At 39.9% G+C, this 20,450-nt stretch overlaps 1 protein-coding gene across 1 annotated transcript in view; it reads right to left on the reverse strand.

Annotated features, from left to right (window-relative positions):
* Positions 1-19,852, reverse strand: part of PCDH11X (protocadherin 11 X-linked) — a 508,255-nt gene extending 488,403 nt beyond the window's left edge. The window contains 1 exon segment of the mRNA XM_040614703.1: positions 19,147-19,852. The gene's annotated coding sequence lies outside the window, so the exon portion shown is untranslated.
* Between the last annotated feature and the right edge of the window lie 598 nt (positions 19,853-20,450).

A 20,450-nucleotide genomic window follows, 5' to 3' on the forward strand; every position in this document is an offset into this window, starting at 1 on the left:
GTTTAACATACTCCAGTTATAAGTGCTCTGCAGCTGGCTGTTACAACACAGATTCATCACTTAAGTATTTTTAAATTGTTTGTATGTGTCATTACAATACACCAGAACTTGTATAATTATTTTTTTAAAATCATTTGTAATTACTGGGGTCAAACCACAGGCCAGTTCCCTGAAAAAAACAACCAACAACAGTTCCCTCTTTGGGCAGAATGGAACAGAGCAGAAGTGGGGGCTTGATTTGCATCCCACTTGAATATAAACTGCAACAGCTGCTGCATTTGATCAAGACAAAATTTCTTTACCCAGATCTCATTCTGGGAAGCAAAATGTCATTTTTTCTAAATCAGCTGCGAAGCTGAGCCTGGTTACATAACGTACACTCTTCCCAAGTTTCCAGCATGCTGTATTTGCCCAAGAGAGACTTGGATCATGTACAGATTTTGTTCTGAATCTCTAGTAATTCTCCCACAAATTTCCAGTGCCTATGGACATACAGTGTGTTCAGTGCTACAGACCAACACTGCAAAACACCTGAAGGGCAAAGGGAAAATTCTGGCTGCTCCAAGATCATTCTTTTCCAAGCTGAGGGATCCTTCCACACGTATCTGTGTGATTTAACCTCTGAACATTTTAAAACCTTGCACTAGACATCGCTCCTCTTAGTCCATGAAGAGTACATTATGGAAGATGATAATCAAAACGTATTTCCCATGTTCCATATTGAATCTTTGAGCAAAATGCATGCATCTCTGTCCTGTTGCAACCAAGCTGTCAGAATCTGCACAGAACACAAGACACTGTATACTCTGGAAGTGTAGGTCATTTGCTATCTGAACAAACAGATAAGGAAAAGTGAAACACTAGTCTTACCAGGTGAGGTAGTGTTTATGTCATACTGATAATTGACACACTAATCAGGACTGTAAAAACCCTTCAACTAAAGTAAAAAAATAAACTCTACATGTCATACTAAAAATCTCATCTTTATAGAGAAGCTTTGCAACTACTGAAGAAGTGTCGCTGGCGGTCCAAGTCAGTCCCTACATAAAGCAATAGTTTGTACAACTGCAAACAAAGCAATTTCTAATGAAATAAATTCATAGAGTTAAATGGCATCTTACCAACTGTATGGACAACAACATGCATATAGTATATACAGTATTTTCTTTCAAGGTGGACTGAACCATGACAAACATGCACTGTTTTATACAATCTCACACACAATTTGTCATCACTCTGGTTCTTCAACCATTATCAGAGTGAGCCAAGTTTACTTAGAGTTGAGTCTCTGTGAATTTTACACCCATGTCCCCCTTTCTACAGATTCATCACATTTTGCCTGAAAATAAGCTAGAAAGGCAGTGTCTTCTGCTCTGCTAAAACTTGCATCTCGTTTCCCTTCAGCAAATTTCCACACCAGTTACAGGACACCATTTATCTTATAGTTCCCTTGCTACTTTTACAATAAAGATACACTGACAACAAAAAAAAAAAAAAAAAAAAAATTAAGTGTGCTGAATATTAAAGAAACTGTACACTTTACTAAATTTAAAATGTCCCTTTTACTGAATTACCGTGCATTCCCTTTACAGCAGTGACACTGAATGGGTGGAAGTTAGGGCAACCTTCCCTGAAGTTCAGTAGGATTCCTATCCTGTATAACTGCAGTCACGTCATCTAGCTATTAAACAAGCCTTTGATCTTGTAGGTTGTGCAGACTGCAAGTCTCCGAAGGAGAATTTTTACCAAAATAATTTCCCCTTTTGAATTTTTTACAGAGCAAATACTGTGAGGGGTACACTTCTGCACCCCTCACATAACTTTTCTCTATAGTAAAAACCCAGTAATCCTCTGTTAGAATAACTACCACTATCTTATGCTTTTGTAAAAGTATCCCATTTCTTTCAAAACACCAGTAAATCCTGCGATGTTGCCATAAGCAGACTACCAATCAAAACCAGACAGAATTGTAACATCAGCTTCCTCCAAAATTTAGTTTCAAAGAAGAGAACTAATGTGACTACTTCCATGGTTCCTCTGTTCATTCAGTTTGAAGCTACTAAACTCTGCACTTTCACTTTTGCCTGTTAAGCACTCTGCATTAGAACCATCAGGTTTAGCATTTGAAGGTTTTAGCATTTTCCTTCAGCACTTGGGTGCTTCTCTGAGAATGTGATGGTTTGCCTTGGTTCTTGTTCTCTGCTAGCTTGGCAAAATGTCTCAGGCTCTTTGATATTTTTCTCAGTACTTCAGCATCTTGCCTCAAAGCTTCTCTATTGCAAAGCAGCAATACCACAGTTTCTTCAAACACTTTCCCTTCACTGGGGCACTTTGCCTTGGTATTGTAGTATATTTATCTCAGTACTTTTCCAACCCTGTACCTCTACAACCATGTCTTCCCAACTATGAAATTTTCCTCTAGGACTTTGTTCTAATTCTTTCCTACACAGGTGATTCCTTTCACCTCCATCACAAATTTGCCAGGCTTAAGACAGGGCCTGATACATCTTAGCAGCATAACACAGTGCTCCTAGGTAACATACTCTCCTCCATCCCTCCTCCCTAAAAAAAAAAAAAAAAAAAAAAAAAGAGCAACAATTAGTTAATGAATGATCCTCAGCTCCTGACACAGAAAGTTATTGCAGTGAAATTTGCCTGAGTTGTGTTGTTTTTTCTGATACATCACAAACTCCTGGGAAGAAATTCTCATGAGAATTTTGTTGCTCCCAGTTGGGTACTCTGTTCGAGTGGTACTGTCACCAATACTACTGGTGTAATGTTGTTAGTTCTGTTATTATTTTATGCCTACTTGGAACATTGTCACTCTTCTTCATATCAAATCTTAAGATGCTTTTCTGTATTTACAGTCAGAAAATACTAATAGGAGAATGACATTAAGCTTCAGTTCTTTCACAGTATACCTGAGTCTAATGTTCCTTTTTGTCAGTGTTGGTGCTTTCTTTTAGCAAGAAATGATCGTGTAGAATTCCAAATTTCAATATACTAACCCTTCATGGATCAGTGTCAAGTTCATACTGACAGTGTCACAACAAAAATATACCAATAAGGATGCATTTACAAACCTTTCTCCAAAGTTGGCCACTTCACTGAGCAATAGCATCACAGATACATGCACAAGTTAATACATTAGACATTCTCAAAGCAAAGCAAGCAGCTCTTAAACACTGAAAATATTTTGTTTCATTAAATACACCAACCTGAATTTTTATGTATGTCTGAAAAACAGAGATACTGTAACTTTGAGTGACATATGATAGATACAATCCATGTTTTTTGTAAGTCAGCACAGCTCAACAGACATCAATCAAGATGCGCACATTTATATAGCTGTAAAAAAGTCTTATACATATATGAATGTTGACACTAGATGCTGTAAATGTATTCAGCTCTTTTAACACTGACTTTATTTTTGTAGGACAAAAAACCAAAAATTACAGATTCTTTTCTATAAATAGTTCTAAAAAAAAAAAAAAAAAAAAAAAAAAAAAAAAAAAAAAAAAAAAAAAAAAAAAAAACAAACAACCAAAAAAACCAGTGGCAGGCTTGGGTTTGGTTCTTTCCCCCCCCGTGTCAGTGATCTGTTTGTTGGAGCTCTATCATTAACATGCTGGTCAGTAAGATAAAAGAATTACACCAAGATCCCATCACAAGCCATCCAACTTTTAAATCTCACTCCTCAGTAACTGCTGTGCAAGAGAAGGGAAAAACCAAACAAGCAATGAACAACATTCTTATTATAGTCCTCATCATGTCCTAAAAGCAGCAGGGTTTTAAGATAATGGCAACATGCAGCTATTTACAACTTGTTAACCTTAACACTGGGCTCTGAGAAGCAAACTGTCTGTGCACTAGCTCACATTTTTCCTAAAATCTTGCAAGCCTTTGTGAAGGAAATAGTCACAGGATTTCAAATCATCTTTTGGAACCGGTTGCTTTCATACCACGAAATGTTCTTTTCAGGGCCCGTATCTATGGAAAACTAGGAGTCAGCGGGAGACAAACAGGCACAGGAAGGTAATAGTGGGTAGTGTATCTGTGAAAATTGGCAAAACGCTTTCCAGTCACCTAGAGCAATGACAGTCCTAATGTAAAGTGATGTAAAAAGGAAATGTAAAGAATCTAAGTTCTAACATGTTGCAACACTGATATTTAAGACATACCCAAACACAATGTCACTAGAAAACATGTCACACGAGCCTTCCGTTACTTTTCCACCAATACACTACATGACAAAAATTATTCTACATGAATGAGTACATTCCTTTATGTTTTGTGATATTTCAGTCTTAAGCTAGAGCAGACAATGTCCTAATTCTCATCTTGATTTACCTTCATTGTCCGTCGCTCTGTTACAAATGCCATGACTGAAGTCTGCTCAAGAGGATTCTGCACATGGGTATTTCAGGTCAGAGGTGAATTTTACTGGTCTGATTCATGAGGGAGCGTGCTCAAAACCTGTAAGCCCAATGTTTAGCTCAGACTATGGACATGTTACAACTTTTGTGTCCCCAGCATGTCCATGCATATACATATGAAACACACACATGTGCTTTTAATACCAAAAAAAACCCCAAAACTGCACACACACATCTTGAAAAAAAATACTCAGTGGCAGGTAATCTTTACAAAATATTAGGAAAATTCAGCAGAAGTATCAATCCTTGTGGCATCACAATAATTTTATTTTGGAGTCCTGAATATTCCCAGTGGGACAGTAAGACCAGATTCACAGCTATGTACTGAACTGGTAAAATCATGTTGTGAATGGCAGTGTCAGCTGAAACACATACTATTCATAATGATGAGGCACTGTGAATACAGCAGTTTGTTATGCATATTATTTGCAAAGGGTGCGACCTCTTGGAAAGCTGAATGAATGCAGAACTACTGTTGTTATGCTCAACAGATGCGGTTAGGACACAGTTCACGTTTCGTTGTTATTCAGATTTTCAGTACATTTGTGCTTCATTGAAGAGTTACACCAACAAAACAAAACTAATGCCAAAATTCACCCGAACTACAAACAAACTGTCATCTTCATGGCAGATCTAGAGCTTTCTGAAGAAGCAGGAGATATTAACTCCAACAAAATGTTCAGAGGAATCTTAAATGACCAATTTGAAAGTTTGAAGCAACAATTTTTGATAAATTAGTTCATAAATATTTATCTGCATTTTATCTTTGAGCAGTATATTCAAAACTGTTCCCTTCACTGCATCTGTAATACTTCAGATGAAAAAAACTCAAGGATTAAACAAACTGTTTCATCACAAATTATGAGTTTTTACTAGCATGTTGCTGGTTCAGTCGAGCTTGAGTGAGTAATCAAGGGTACGAAGTGCCTCATGGAAAGGCAAGCCTTTTAGCAGTCCTGTGCTGTCACTTTTTGAATTACCAAAAAAGTAACTTGCCAGAGGATTGAGCTGGGTTTTTTGTAATTTATTTATTTAATCTACAGACCTTTTATTAATTCATTTTTATTTAATTTAGAAAATCTGATTTTCAACATAAGGCCCTCTAAGTTGATTAACTATGCAGTAAGGATTTTTTCTTCCACTCTAATGCTTTCTCTAATCGTGAAATGAAGGAAATATTAGTCTCAGGCTTCTTCCCTGCAAATTCAGATCAATGCCGTCTTACCTATGAAATTCTCCAAACAAAATAGTGAAACTGCTGCTCATCTTGCAAACAAGACTTACTTTTAATCGTACTTTTTATTTCATTACCTAATGCAGCAGTACAGACCATTTAAAGAGAAACAGCTTTTTGGTTTGTAAATCATCTTCAAGGTTTCTGTTTCATAAGAAATGTACAGATAACTCACATTCATCTTCTCTTTAATGACTACTCCCAGTAGAATGTTTACAGCTTTTTTAACCTGTAAATCTGATGAATCTCTCAAGAGATTCATTAAAAACTTGAACAGGATTTTCTTCTCTTACAACAAACAATACTCTGGTAATACTTTCTAATAATGAACACATTCCAAGGGAAATTGAAAACCTGTGATTTCCCTATGGTTATACAGCCCATATATATTACCCATGATGGCAGCTATACATTTACATTACACTGTCTTGCCTAGCTATGATTGCATGAAGTATCTTTTGAGACTTTTTTAACGGTGATTCAATCAAGAGCAGGATCAGAACAACAGTCTGAGTTTGTGGGTATCTTCTGATATTTGCATTACGCTAGTTTCTTGTAGTTGCACCAATGCAGAACCAAAGAGAATCTGTTAATATATGTGTGCCTTATTCAGAACATTTAATACAAAGTTTCTACAATTAACCCTTGTAATATCTTAGTAGAGACAGCCTGGATTATCACAGGAACAGTGTTAAGTAGCTCACTTTATATCCAAAGCTGACCGTGTGTGGTTCTGTGTCCTATTCCCGATTATCAGTCAAGGAATAGCTTTTACTAAATTATCACGAGTTCACGCTGGTTCATCAGGGCATTTCTTTTATTAATATTTGTCTCGTAAAATAGCCCATCCCTGAAAACAAGATGGAAAAAGTCATTGGTAAATGTTCCCAGTTGATGGCAAAAATAGAAAACCTCAATGATAAAGAGTACCTGAAAACCAGTTCACGCTCTCCTCCACACAGTGAAAAAAAATGGCAAAAATTATTTTCTGCCCAAGATGACTAACTCTACTGACATTTTTATGTTCAGCACCATCAGGATTGATCACCTCAAAGCACGCCTAAGCCTCATGTCTGAAATAGGAACTAACAAGCATGGAGTGCATGTTGCAGATCTCTTTCTATGGCATACATTTTTTCTGTAGAATATTCTGCATATTTAGGAAATTCTACAAATAGATCAGCACTTTATTATTAAATTTCCTAGTGGTGGAAGAACAGTCCCTATGTAGGGTCCCTCCCAGAACTCAGGGAAACTTCAGTTTAGCTTCTTGGCCTGCCGAAGGTTTCCTTGTATACCATCTGCTCTTCTCATTTACTTAAAATCCACATCTGCAGGGTTCTGAAAATATCAGACTGAGGGTGTCTAATGGTGCAAATGCAGTACAGCCTTTTACATGCATTCATGAAGATAAATAATTAGGATAAGAAACTTTCTTTCCTCAATGTAATCTGAAGGAAACAATCCATCATTGCAGAACAACTACGTTTAATGACCAAGCAACTACAAATGAACTGCAAGCAGTGGAGTTCTATTGAAATAATTCAGTGACACCTAAGTATTTTTCAAGGGAAATAACGTGGTCTTGTTCAGACAGCAGAAACAAAACTGATAGTGAAATGGTACAGCAAGAGTCAGGGATGGAAAATACTGAATGAGTAGGTGCAGTATTCTGCTGAGCTTTCAGTGTAAAGTTGGCCCAAATAAACTAACACACCCCCATGGAAGTAATTTTTGACCTAAATTTCAATTAAATTTTGCATATGCAGCATTATAATTCTTCTAGACATTTAAAATGTACCAATGACAACATGTTATACAGACACTATGGAAAATAAATGAAAATACCTGAAATTAAGAAATAATTTAATCTAGTTTTAACAAAAAAAAAAACAACAACAAAATACTAGTTCAGACTCAGGCACTTATATCAGTACTTTCCAGTGTCCAATTTTTGTTTTGACTGCATGCTTTGACAAATAATTATGTGATGAAACAAGGGATAAATTAGAGCTTCTGTAATAGTATAGATCCTTTTTAGAGAATTTTAGGAACTTTGGTGTTATTTACAGTGGCCTTATATCTAGTGAAAGTACTTAAATTTCTTTCCATAAAAATATTGTCTTTTCTCAACCTTAACTTATCCTCTTATTCGCACAGTCCATACATTGTTAAGTCCCTCTCTGGAAACTGCATTTCTTGGATTTTTGTAGGGAACCCCTCAGTCAACCTCCAGACACTCTTGTGGTAAAAAGCACTAAACCATCAACATGAAGCATCAGCGAACACTTCACAAATAGAAACAAAATTACATTCCACCTGATGTGTCCACTCCAGAAAACCCTCAGGAAAAAATGAATGAACAACTTTGTCTTACCGCTCTGAATGCCAACTAACTTAGGTCTTGCAGGACTAAGGGAAAGGAATCGGTCTCAGGTTTTATTGTCCTCAGCTCAGTTGCTAAAGCTGAGGCTCCCTGCTTTCCAGTTGTTTTTTACAGAAGGATAAAAACATACAGCAGGTCTTCCTCAGAAAGAGAAAGGAAACTAGAAAGTGTTTCAGGGATCAAAAGCAGTACTTTACATTCAGAACAGCGCTGTAGAAAAGACAGTTGAAAGACTTGTTGAAGCGGCAGCCTGTCTGTATAACCTCGGTTCAAGGAGGCTTCCGAAATGACACCAAATAGCAAATGCTGAGACAGGAATAGCAACGTTGAGATCCACATCCAAGAACAAAAGCAACAGCTCTCTTCTGCTCACTAAGCAGGTTCCTCTTTCTGTCCTGTTCCTCACTTCTTCACTACTCCTTGTACAACCAGAATGCTATACCCTTACTAGCTCCTTAATTTGAGCAAGAAATCACAATCAGGACAAAGCACAAAGGTATCACCTATATAAAGGAGTCTCTTTCACAGAACCACAGAGAAGTTCAGCCTGGAAGACACCTCTGGAGATGCTGTCCAGCCAAACCTGCTTACAGCGTCTAAATTACATCAGGTTACTCAGGGCCTTAGGTCAAGCTTTGAAAATCTCCAAGGATTCTTCTAAATATTAAGTAAATGTTTTTGTAGTATGCAAAAAGGAGAAACCGCTTCAAGTATTTCTTTTGATTTACTACAAGATTATCTCATGTGCTTGCAGCTTCAAATCATTCATACTTTTTATCACTAGGAAACTCAGATGAATACACAGTTAAGGTTCAGGAAAATAGAAAATGGCAAAGGATCTTGTGCAAACCAGCTTGCATAACCCAGCCTAAAGTCACACTGCTGTCAAGGACATCAGGCAGCTCTACATATAGGCAGAAATATGTAACTACAACTAGGGCAGCCATTTACAAGGTCCTCCATAAAACTGAGTAGGATCTCCAAAATCTGAGAAAGAAATTAGCTGTTGACAGCCCACAAAGGGTTTGACACGTTTCTCCCTCCAAAACAGTTACGGCTGAGGCTGTAAGAACTGCATCACTCAAAGCTGTATGTATTAAAACAAAAGAAAAGGAGGAAAATCTGCCATAACTGTGGATCACAAAATGATGGAAGGCTTCCTTAATTTGTTCTTATGGATCACAAAAAAGTTTATTGAACATTATAATTCCCTCAGCGATCAGACTAAGAAACGTCTGAGCATATCTAACGTTTGTGAGAATCATCAACACGTATTTTACTACCATAGAAGTGTACTGAAGCCGTTTCCAAGAGTATTTTGAAATTTCACCATTTCAACTTCACCGTCCCTTTAGGGATTCCCTACACTTTATCTGTCTTCCCAATCAGACAAATTAGTAACAGTGTTACATATTTTTTATACATACATATAATCACATATACAGCAGTTAAAAAGATATCCTGACCAAGTTATCACTCTAATCACTGAAACACCCCAAATTTTTCAGAAGGTAGTTTCTGTTGGTTGATTAATACCTCACAGTTCATCAGATGAGCAAAGCGATACTTTTGCTTTAGCAATGACTAAATCAAGACATAGATCCAATACTCTGAAGTGACTGAATTTTCAGAATTTAGTTGATCTCGCAATAGCCATACCACACCACCTGCCAGCCTCATCTAAATCACTTACTCTAAACCTTTTTCCAATGATTTCTTTCAAGCTTTTTTAGCGCTTATAATACAATAAAACCTAAAAGTACTGTACCTGCCAAAATGAATTACATATAAGGAGCTGAGACTGTGCACAGTTTTTGAAGACTGATGTTGCACTATTTTTTATTTCAGTTATTATTTTTAAATACTCATTTTTGATAAGTGCAGTACAACAAAAATACAAACATTAAGGGGACTTATAACAAGTGGCACATGTATGAAGCCAGGCTAAGCTTTCATCAGACTTAACAGGAAAATATTCTGGGGGTTTATGTTTTCCCACTCATGTTAAACAATAAACAAAACCTGAAACCTGCATTAACTTCACAAAATAATATATACATATATATCTCTCTCCAAAGAAAGCAGCTACTGAACAAACTGTGTAACACAGTATACAAAGCTAAGCAGTCCCAAACAACAATAATGTTTTGTTAATTAAGGTTTTTTTGGTACTTTAAAAATACCCTACACAGTGATTCCAAAGAGCACTACTCCAGCTCAGAACTGGAGCCAAATTCCATTCATATCGTTAGAAACTTCTCACTGAATTTGAGCTGTGTAATGCAATACAATCACAAAAAGGACTGCCCTATCACAACAAATTTACCAGTGGATTTACCTCTTTCTCCAACTCAATGGATACTATGGTGGGTTTCAGGTTTAGTCCACCATCCTATAATGAATAAAAATAAACAATTTTTATCATAAATTCAGGCAAAATTCAGTCAGTTCTGTTCCATTTTATAAACTCTTCCTTCAGCATTTTAACTTCTGTTTATTGTCTCAGTTTGTCTGACTGGGTTTTAAAGTTTAGATGCAAAGAAAGTAAAAAGGATCTCTTTTTCTGACTGGAATTCATGCTTAGCATGATTGTCTCAAAATATAACCAGGGTTTTTTTCCAGTACTGAAGGTTCAGCTCCATAACAGTTCGTTAACTGCACGGGCTGGGTGATGTCTAACTGTGTGTGTTTGATGAGCCACAAAATACACACTGTAAGTAAGAAGTTAGAGGCCCCAAACTCTCCCAACATCACGATACTCTACAGCTTTACTATAATCGATTCAATGCTGTGGCAGCTTTTCTAAATCTGCTTCTCCTCCTCTCTATTTAAGTATTTAAAATCTGCTTGAATAAAATAAATTGATAAAAAGAATATAGACATTCCTTTTAAAGTTTATTTTGTGCAACTCTGGTACAGACTGCAAGTTTTTAGCTGAAGTCCATAGTTTGCTTTTGATAGGGTTGAGTTCCACCACATTTTGAATATTGGATGCAACTAGTTTTAAAGTCCCTAATATTCAAGGAAATATAAGATTTCTTTGTACAGTTGTACAGATTTTGTAACTTTGTACAGCTTGTACAGATGAAGTACAAACTGATACTATAACCAGTCTTTAACAAAAATGGTAAACTTTTCAAAAACACTTAAAAGATTCCTGAAAGCAGACGAGCTTCAGGCTCTTTTAGAGTCCAACTCACTTTGAAAATCAGACTTGTATACCCAGACTGTGGAGGTGCTTTTGAAAATATTAGTCCGTCTCAGTTCCACGGTAAAAATTCTTAGCATACTGCTTTTGAACTTCATTTAACAAAGTTAATGCAAAGACACATTGTTTTGAAAGACCTGAAAGAAAATTAGTTTCTGTATCATTGAAAATAAAGAATAATCCGTTACTATTTTATACTTTTTTACTCATCGTAAAAAGGAGGCAAGTGTTACTAGTAAGTTCACACCTACGTGTTAAAATGACACTGCTAGTTCTTTTAGAAAGTATCATTCCATTCTATAATATTATGCTCTAATAAACGATTTAGTCAAATTTCAAAAATGAGAAAGAGTGGGCACCATGTAAATTCAATTTTCTTTGTTTTCAGGGAAAGGAGAAGCAAGCAGGATTTTTTAAGTGCTTTTATTAAAACATTCAAAAGTGACACAGGCAACACCCAAACTCTTTAGAGAATCATTGGTATTTAGTCACCAAGAATCTCTCTTCCTTTAGCACACAGCTTTGGGTGGTTCACCGATGCTCCTGGCTCCATGCTGGCACAGCACTACAGCCAGAAGATATTACTGGTTTGTTTCTCACCACAAGGTTACCAACGCTCCACACATCCTAACCTTATTCCTCATTTCAAAGAACAATGGTTCCTGACCACACGCTAGTGATACATTTCCTTGGCACAGACTGTTCATGTCTTTGCTTTCTGACTTACATTCACTTTTTTTAAAGTGGTCAGCTTTTTTTCTCTCTGATATGCTAAATGTCTTTACTCCCCTTTGTAGCTTGAAACACCTTGAGTGCATGTTCTGTGAACTCACCTCAGACATACTTTGTGTTATGCTTTAGGGTACTTTCAGAGCAGTTATTGAAAATAGTTTTCTTTGTGGATGTAGCTAAAGCTAAACTGTGAAAGATACAAACTGCTATTTGACTGAACATATTGTCAAAAAATAAAGAAATATAACTGACGGCCCACAATTCTGTAGTCTTTTGAAGAAGTATTTTAAAGCATTTTTTTGTTAAGAAAGTGTGGCTTACAGTGTTTCCCTAGATATGTTTTCTTTTTAAAAATGAGAGGGTGGGGGAAGAATATGTTAATACCAAAAATGTTAACAACAGTTCCATTTGGTAGTCATCATTATTCCAAATTTATTATAAAAATTAAAATACATTTATTTTCCACTATGAACCCTTCTAAATTCCTTCAGATTTAACTAATGCCATAAACAATTAAACACGTACACATATGTGATTCTTTTCCCTCAAGTTTATGGTGGAGTCATGGAAGACAAAGTAGTAACAACTGCTATTTCAGCTGCTGTTTGGCCAGAGGAAAAGACCATTCTCAATTATCTTAGAAATCTATAACAAACGAACTAGGACTACAATCCCCTTGATTTACTTTATATCTAGTTTTCTTTAATAAGTCATCAAATTTCAGATCTCCTGAACATGAATTTTAAAAAGAATTCTCTGATAATTAGACATGAACATACACTTGTCTGACAAGCACTTAACTGATCTCCTGTAGTAGAGTCTCAATTACAGGAAACTATTATGAAACCCATAGTAGCTGGAATCCATTCATTCTGGTAAAGTCTCACAGGTGGACAAGGCAGAGAGATGAAGAGAAGATGAATTTTATGCATTTGATTCCCAATTTTCATCCCCAAAATTATTACTGTGTTGCCTTGTATTTTAGGTCTTAATTTCCAACACATTGCCACAAACATTTTCCAGGGGTCAATTAAATGACTGACAAAGTAAAGCCATTACTCCATGTAATGATAGCTTTCGTTTCATGCCTTGTATCTTGCATATATTTACAAATTACTGGCAGCAGCTGTAATCTGAACAAACTACTACAGTGAGGGCCCAAAGTGTTTGAGCCCAGAGTTCCATACGCAAATTATAGTTCCTGTTAAGTCACCATTTAATGAAGTTTCAAAACACTGCAATTCCTCTGCACTTCTCCTTAGGGACTGCTACAGCACACTCTTTGGCTATTTAACATTGACAAGTCAAGTCTAGGTCTTTCGTCATAAACATCCTACAAGTCCTAAGAAAATCCCTTTCTGATTTGTGAATCCAACCTGCACCCTGACATACTGCTTAGGTCCATTTCAGGGAAAAAGCCACAAGCATCCCTGAGTAAAACCAACGATCCAGTAACCGTGTGCCTGTCAGGACACACAGTTTCATACTTGTTTGTCGAAAGACAGGAGGATACATCTTTTTATAATTACAAAAGCAATCACAAAACCTGCATCAATGACTAAACATCATGGGTTTAAGCTCTGACTTCCATTAGCAGAGATAAACACCATTTTCCTCTCCAAAGTCATGCAACTTGCTTTCTCAGGAGGATCCCCAATACGCGACCTCCTAATGAAATCTGAGGGGCAGGGAGTTGAATTCTTTTATACCTGTTCCCTGTGCTACATGTTAAAAGAACCCGCAGCTCTGTCATCCCCCAAATATTTTTTGCTTCCCTTTTGGCGGGCCGGTATGCATCATGTGTGCCAGGGACTAAACTTGGAATTGAAGACAGTATGTAGCTTTAGTGTGACCACATATGTGACCATAGATCCAGTAGATCATAGATTTCCATACATATACATTTATTTATTTAACAAGATAGCACAGAGCAATAACAGTGATAAGTACTTGGTTAAATGAAATATGCTGTGCCTGAAGCATTCCGAACTTTTACTTGATTTTTTTCTTCCCTTTAGCCTGTATTTCCTGCTACTTCAGTAGACAGCATAAAGCACACATAATTGCTAATTAAAATCTTACAAAAATAATAAAACTATGTCCTTAAGGATGTAACAGATAAACACTGCTATACAAACAGACTACATCACCAGTGACATCTTCTTTCCGGACCAGCTTGGAGGCAGAAAACCATCCCCAAAACACCCATACCAAATCAAAGTAATAGGCAACACAAGATGTTCCTCTGGCAGGAAGATGAAGCAGAGAAAGGTCCTTAGCACAGTCAACTGCCACAGTAAACCCCACAGTGACAGGTTTCAAATACAGTGGGCCATGTCTGTGTATAATTTCACTACTGAATTTGCAAGTCTCCAATAATTTCCAGGTTCATCTGTCTTTCAGAGAACATACTTGGCTCTCTGCTGATGTGGTTATGCAGGTTTTCTTGAAATTATATAATCCTTGCAGAGTCTATCACAACTCAAATGAAGGAAAAAGACAGTCATTTAAAAAGAACTTAACTGTAAAAGTTAGTAAAGCACTTGCTGTTAAACAGGGTAAGTCCTGCCATCCTTGCAAGCAAAACTCCTCCACAGCAATGCCCTCTATACCACACTAACATGCTGAACTCCTAAACAAGTGGCAGAAGTTAAAAGTATGTACGCCAGGTAATGCAAGGAGCAATTATTGAAGGCCCTGTTGCGACAGGATTTTTTTCACAGACTGCAGGGAGCTTTGGCTTAGGCATAATCTTAGAGAATTTATGGGAAAGCATTTATTTTCTAAATGTATCTGAAATAATTTTCAACAGGATATTTATTAAAAGCAATGACAAAAGACTTCAAATGAAAAGAATTCTTAACTATGACACTACTACAGAAAACATTTTGCAATTTCAAATTTACTGTCAAAAACGACCATGATTTCATTGTACCTACAGACTAAATTCCAGTCATTTTTATCTGTACTGTAGCTTTTACATTAACTTTCCCTGGACCTTCACGAAACCTGCCATGCAAGTGAGGTCGGTTTGGTGGGAGTCTCTTCATTCAAATATGAAACCTTACTGCATGACTGTGAAAACATCAGCCACTTCCCTTACCTAGAAACACAGTATTTTTTTTCTAAAAAGAATTTGAAAATATGTATGTGTGTATATATATATGTATGTATATACATGTGTAAAACCTATCTTTCATTCACATGTGCCAGAGGTGGTAAATATGGTTATCACTCAAAATGTGTTTTCCACTAATCCCACTCTTTTTCACAACATAACACCTTAAAGGCAAATTTAAGGACCGTTTTAAACTCTTCTTTCAGTGGAGTGTTTAAATGTGCAAAAGCTATAGAAGGTTTTATGTTTCCTGGTAAGGCACTCTACTAATTTTCAGACAGTAATTGAAAAAGACTGTTTTAAACCTATTTTCCTTACTTTACCATTGGAAAATGAGAATGGGAGTCTCCTCACAGATCTTAAGGGACACTCAGATTCCCATTTCCACCCTAAATTTCCTGCTTCATATTATTTTCCTGTATATTTGCAGGAAGCATGAATTTTCAGAGGATCCAATAAAGGTATAGTCAGCACTACCTCACCACACTGAAGACAGACAACGGTTACATAGTTCCTCTCAGTGATCTCATTGCAGAATAAGGTACCTGGGACATAAAACTATTAATCTGCCTTACGAATTTTGTAGTTAAATGAAAAAAATTTCATTCAAACAATACTCATATATTTCATCTAATCTAAAACCCTTGGGATACAGCAAGCTGTACCTTGAACCTACTACTTGAACACAGGTACTACACAGCATGTGCAACTGTAACATCGAATCCACCTGTATTTTTAATTGTAGTCTTTTCACTTCTAACCTGAAATATACAGAAAGTTACTATAAGCATTCACACACTTCACTGTTGGAAGATGGCTATCTAAGCGAGACAGGCAATTGTAAAAGGTTTTTGGACGCTTTAGAAGAAAGGGTTCTGTTTAGGTGTAACGTGACATTAGTCGGGCTGGCTGCCCCTGGGATGGGAAGTGTGGTTACTGCCATGGCTGCTCTCAGGTGGGCTACCTGGCAAGTGTGCTTTGGCAGCAGCATCTCCCAGATGCTTCCAACACCTGTATCAGACAATCAACATGATCCAAAAAAAGTATAGTTCTTTTTACAATATTGGAAGGATAATTTCACTGGTTAAGATACAGGGTTTGGGGTTTTGATTATTCTTGTAACTTAACCCTCAAAAGAACTAACTGGAAGAATGCCAATGGCATTAGTTCCAATGCAACCTAAACCTGAACCACCAAACCAAGATCTGACTAATTCCTGTTTGGGGCCAGTGCTGTTCTCCTTTAAGAAAAGCCCTACTTGTCTGCTTAGCAGTCACAGGCCCCTTTAAAATCCAGGTATGAACACTCACCTGGATCCATAAGCAGTTTTCCAAATCTGAAAGGACTTTTCTTCCCTTTTCATCTCAATTTTTCAGGCAGGCATTACTTTCTCCTAAGCTTTCTATAAATTCAACTTAACAGTGCTCTATTAGCAAATGCCAAATGTTACTGTACTTCATTGCTTAGGGTATCTTTTTTTTTTTTTTTTTGTTACTATATGAATGTGTTTAAGTTAAGCTTAGAGGCCGTCTTTAAAACTAGCTGTTAAATTACTAAGCAAATGGGTGTTTTAATGGAAAGACTGACATATCCTTAACTATGGGAGTGTGAATGGCTCCAGTATAAGGTTACTCAAGTCCACCTAGAATACAAATGCAATACAGGACCACAGGTTCAGATCTTTGATCTCCTTTTTTGCAGAGGCTGTAATGTATAAAGCCAATTCCACTGAGCAGACAGTACTACACTGAATATAAATTATCCTTTAACCATAGCAAGGCTCACATTTAAAGAAATGCTGCAAGGATGAACAATGCAGTCATGAAGCTGAGTTCTTCTGTAGCAAAAATACAGAGCAAGATCTGCATGAATAACCGTGGTTTCGGAAGACAATTTTTTCCTCAGCTGTTATTTGATGAAAAATAGAGTCAAATCTGGAACATTTGTAGATACAGAAGTACAATTAAAGCACACTGCTTGCTTTTTCTAGTAAAAAAAAAAAGTGAGCTAGGAACACTTGCTTTATTTTCCAGATTAGGCATCATTCCCCCAAGAAGCATAACAAATGATTTTAAAATGTGGAAACCAACAGTCTCAGCTGAATATGGCTTGAAATTTAAACACATCTTTTCCAGATATCTCTTTAGAGGAAGAACCTTCTGCCTACTGAGCTAACACTAAGCTCCCTGGAGTTTAGCCATGAATATTCTAAACCCATCTCTTACAATTCACTAGAAATCATCTTTTGCCAAAATAAAATGCTTAAGAGGAATTCAACACTTACGCTGGGTTTTTTCATTTTATTTAAAATAAGTGTATCCATCTCAACTTTGCGCCAAATACACAGCAAAAGAGGCTGAACTGTGGAGCTATCACCTCAGATTTTGTACACAACTCAAATGGGGAAAGAAATTACTTCTGAGAACACTGGATATTTGGTTTTGGTTTAATCTATGTAATTTTGTATTTAACCAGCTCTCTTGCAGTTACAAATACTGCCAAGTATTCTTACAGGAATTTCTCCGCTGCTTCCCTCAGTCATAACTTAGGTGGTTACAAGAAACGGAGCTTTCCCACTCTGTGATGATTCTTTGTATGCCAACTTTGTGCATGTGGAAATATTAGTAAATAAACAATTTTAATTTGTTTCCTATCTTACCTCTTTCGACCTGTGTAATCTAGCAGATCAATGCTACTTCCACCACTGCTGAGAAGCAAAAAGTTAAAATTTAGCTTTGGCTTAATCTTTTTGTTCTCTTTAGGTTTCCTTTCAGTAAGGCTGGAAGAAGGTGCTCTTTTGTGGCTCAGTTCTCTACGCCAGGATAAAATTTAGCACAAAAAGAATGCGGGAGTGAGTGGATAATATCTACTGTCCTCAGCTCTGCTTTGGTTCAGTAAACTTGAACATATTCTCCCCTCCTTTGCCAACTGAGATAAGGAGCAACGATTACTCAAAATGTATTTTCAACTCAAGCTTGAAAAGAGGGGATCAGACAGTCGGCTCCATCTCTCTCTGAAGCTCACAGTTTTTTTCAGTGTCCGAGAGGGGCAAGGAAGTCCCTCCTTGCCTCTTGACACACACCTCCCGGCTACTTCTTGCAGGCAACTACGCCAAGGTTGCAAAAGGAAAATGAGATAAATCCTCTGCTTTCCGGATCGCCCATAAGGTTCCTGCAGGCTGGAAGCTTTGTGCCATCATGGTAAAAGTCACAAAGGAGCCATCCTCCTCTTCCCCAAATGTTAAAATTCTCTCCTTGCCTTTCTGTGGTCTCCACAGCTGAAACCAAGAATTCACTGGACACCACTGCAATGCCTCTAACCTATTCTAACTGTAACCAGAGCTTGGGTAAATTAAAATCTATTTCAGCTTGATCTGGGGTTTATCCCATTCCAGTGCTCCACATATACAGCAACTTTAAGCTTACAGACATCCATCCCTTCATGGTTCAAGAAAATCCTTCAATCAAAGAACTTCATTTACAATCCAGCATAGTTTTTGCTTTCTCGTCTCTCCACAGCAGCTAGGCATTTTGATGCAATCCTCATTTAATGCAATCTCCATTACAGGATTATGATCACATCAATAAAATGTTCCATATGGTTTTTTCACCACCACCCCCATCCCTCTCCCTCTCTCATTAATACTAGGCACTATATCTGAAAAAAAAAAACACAAATCCAGCAGGATGATGGGATGCTCTGGGGAGGTAGCGGGGGTACACATTCAACACAACGCAGCAGCCAATGCAAACTGCCCATCGGAGACGGAGACTGTGGATCTCCTCATTCCAGAGCTGCGCGAGTTGGCTCGCTGTCCGCACAGATCACGACCGTGCGATGCTACCAGACTAAAAATAAATACATCTTTTGCCACCACTTGTAAGCTCCGTGGACTTTCCACAGGAGCAGCCTCTCATTTCACTTGAGTGGTTCCAGCCTCTCGATACTGTTCTGGATGAACTGCTGCTGCTCTGCTGAGATAGCGTAGCAAAGGACAGAAAAATCCCTCTTTTCCCCAAGCCCCCTTCTTACCTTCCGTGCCTCCTCTGCACAAGATGCCAGTCCGCAGGAGCTCCTCAGCGCATCACCCGGGCGGTTGGAGCCGCGGAGGCTGTCCCGCCGCATGCAAGTTACACCGCTTCGCCACAGCGAATCCTCGATGCAAACCGCACCGCTGCTTCCCATGCAGGGTGCCGGGCGCCTCCCGGGGCGGCTTCCGCACGGGGAATGGAACCGTAAAGGGGGGAACGGGGGGGGGGGGGAGGAACGGGGGGGGGGGAGGGACGGGGGGGGGGAGGGGCGAGGGGAAAAATAATAGTATCCTAACTTTTAGGCAAGCCTGAGTTTGTTTTATTTCTGTTGGGTTTAGTTAATGATCAGCTTTTGCAGCTGCAGCGGGAGGGGAAGCAGTGGCGCGCCGGCAGCCCCGCTCCGCAGAGGTCCTGCCGCGTAACCGAAGTTGCGCGGAGAGACCCCGAACTCCGCGGCCCTCCGCCGAGCAGCGCGGCGCCGGCACCGGCAGCCCCAGCCCTGCCCAGCCGGGCGCGGGGGGAGCGGTGCGCGGGTCCCGCCGCGGGGAAGCCGCCGCCGCTGGGCGCTCGGCCGCCTCCCGGCGGGGCTGCTGCTGGCCCGGGCGGCGGCGGCGGCCCTGGGGGCGCGGGGCTGCGCTGCCGGCGGCGCCCCGGACCCCGCGCTGTCCCGGCGGCGGCAGCTCCGGCTCCGGCTCAGCTCTGCCGCGGCTGCCCGCGCCCCGCTCTGCCGCTGCCAGCCGGCCCTCCCCGCGGCTGACATCACCGCCAGGAGGAGGGGCGACGCCGGGGATGCGAATCGCCGAGCCGAGGGGGGTTCCCCCTCCCGGAGCCGCCCTGCCTTTGCCTCTCGGAGAATCCCCCGAAAGCGGCGCGGTGGCCGCTCCGCCGCCTCGCCGGGGGGCGGCCCCAGGCCCCGCCGGCGCCCCCCGCGCCGCGGCACAGGCCCGGGGGGCCGGCGGCGCTCCCCGCTCGGGGCCGGGGCGCAGCGCTCGCAGCCCGGGCAGCCCCGCGCCGGCGGCTCGCCCCTGCGCCCGGCTGCGCCCGGCTGCCCGCGGCACCGGCCTGGCGCGGGGGAGGACGGGGCACCTCGTCCCAGCCCCCGCGGGGAGCGCGCCCGTGCCCGTACCCGCGGAGCGGCTGCCGTCCCCGACTCCCCGCGCTGCCCCCCCGCCCCCGGCAGCCGTTCCCCCCGCCCCGGCGGAGCCCAGGCGGGAGCGCAGCCGCCGGCCGAGCCCCGGTGCCCCCGGCGGGGGGCGGGGGGGGGACCCCGCGGGAGGGGGCGCGGGGCCGAGGGGCGCCCTCCCC

Source organism: Falco naumanni, chromosome 14 (assembly GCF_017639655.2).
Source record: "Falco naumanni isolate bFalNau1 chromosome 14, bFalNau1.pat, whole genome shotgun sequence".
In the NCBI taxonomy this organism is placed as follows: Eukaryota; Metazoa; Chordata; class Aves; order Falconiformes; family Falconidae; genus Falco; species Falco naumanni.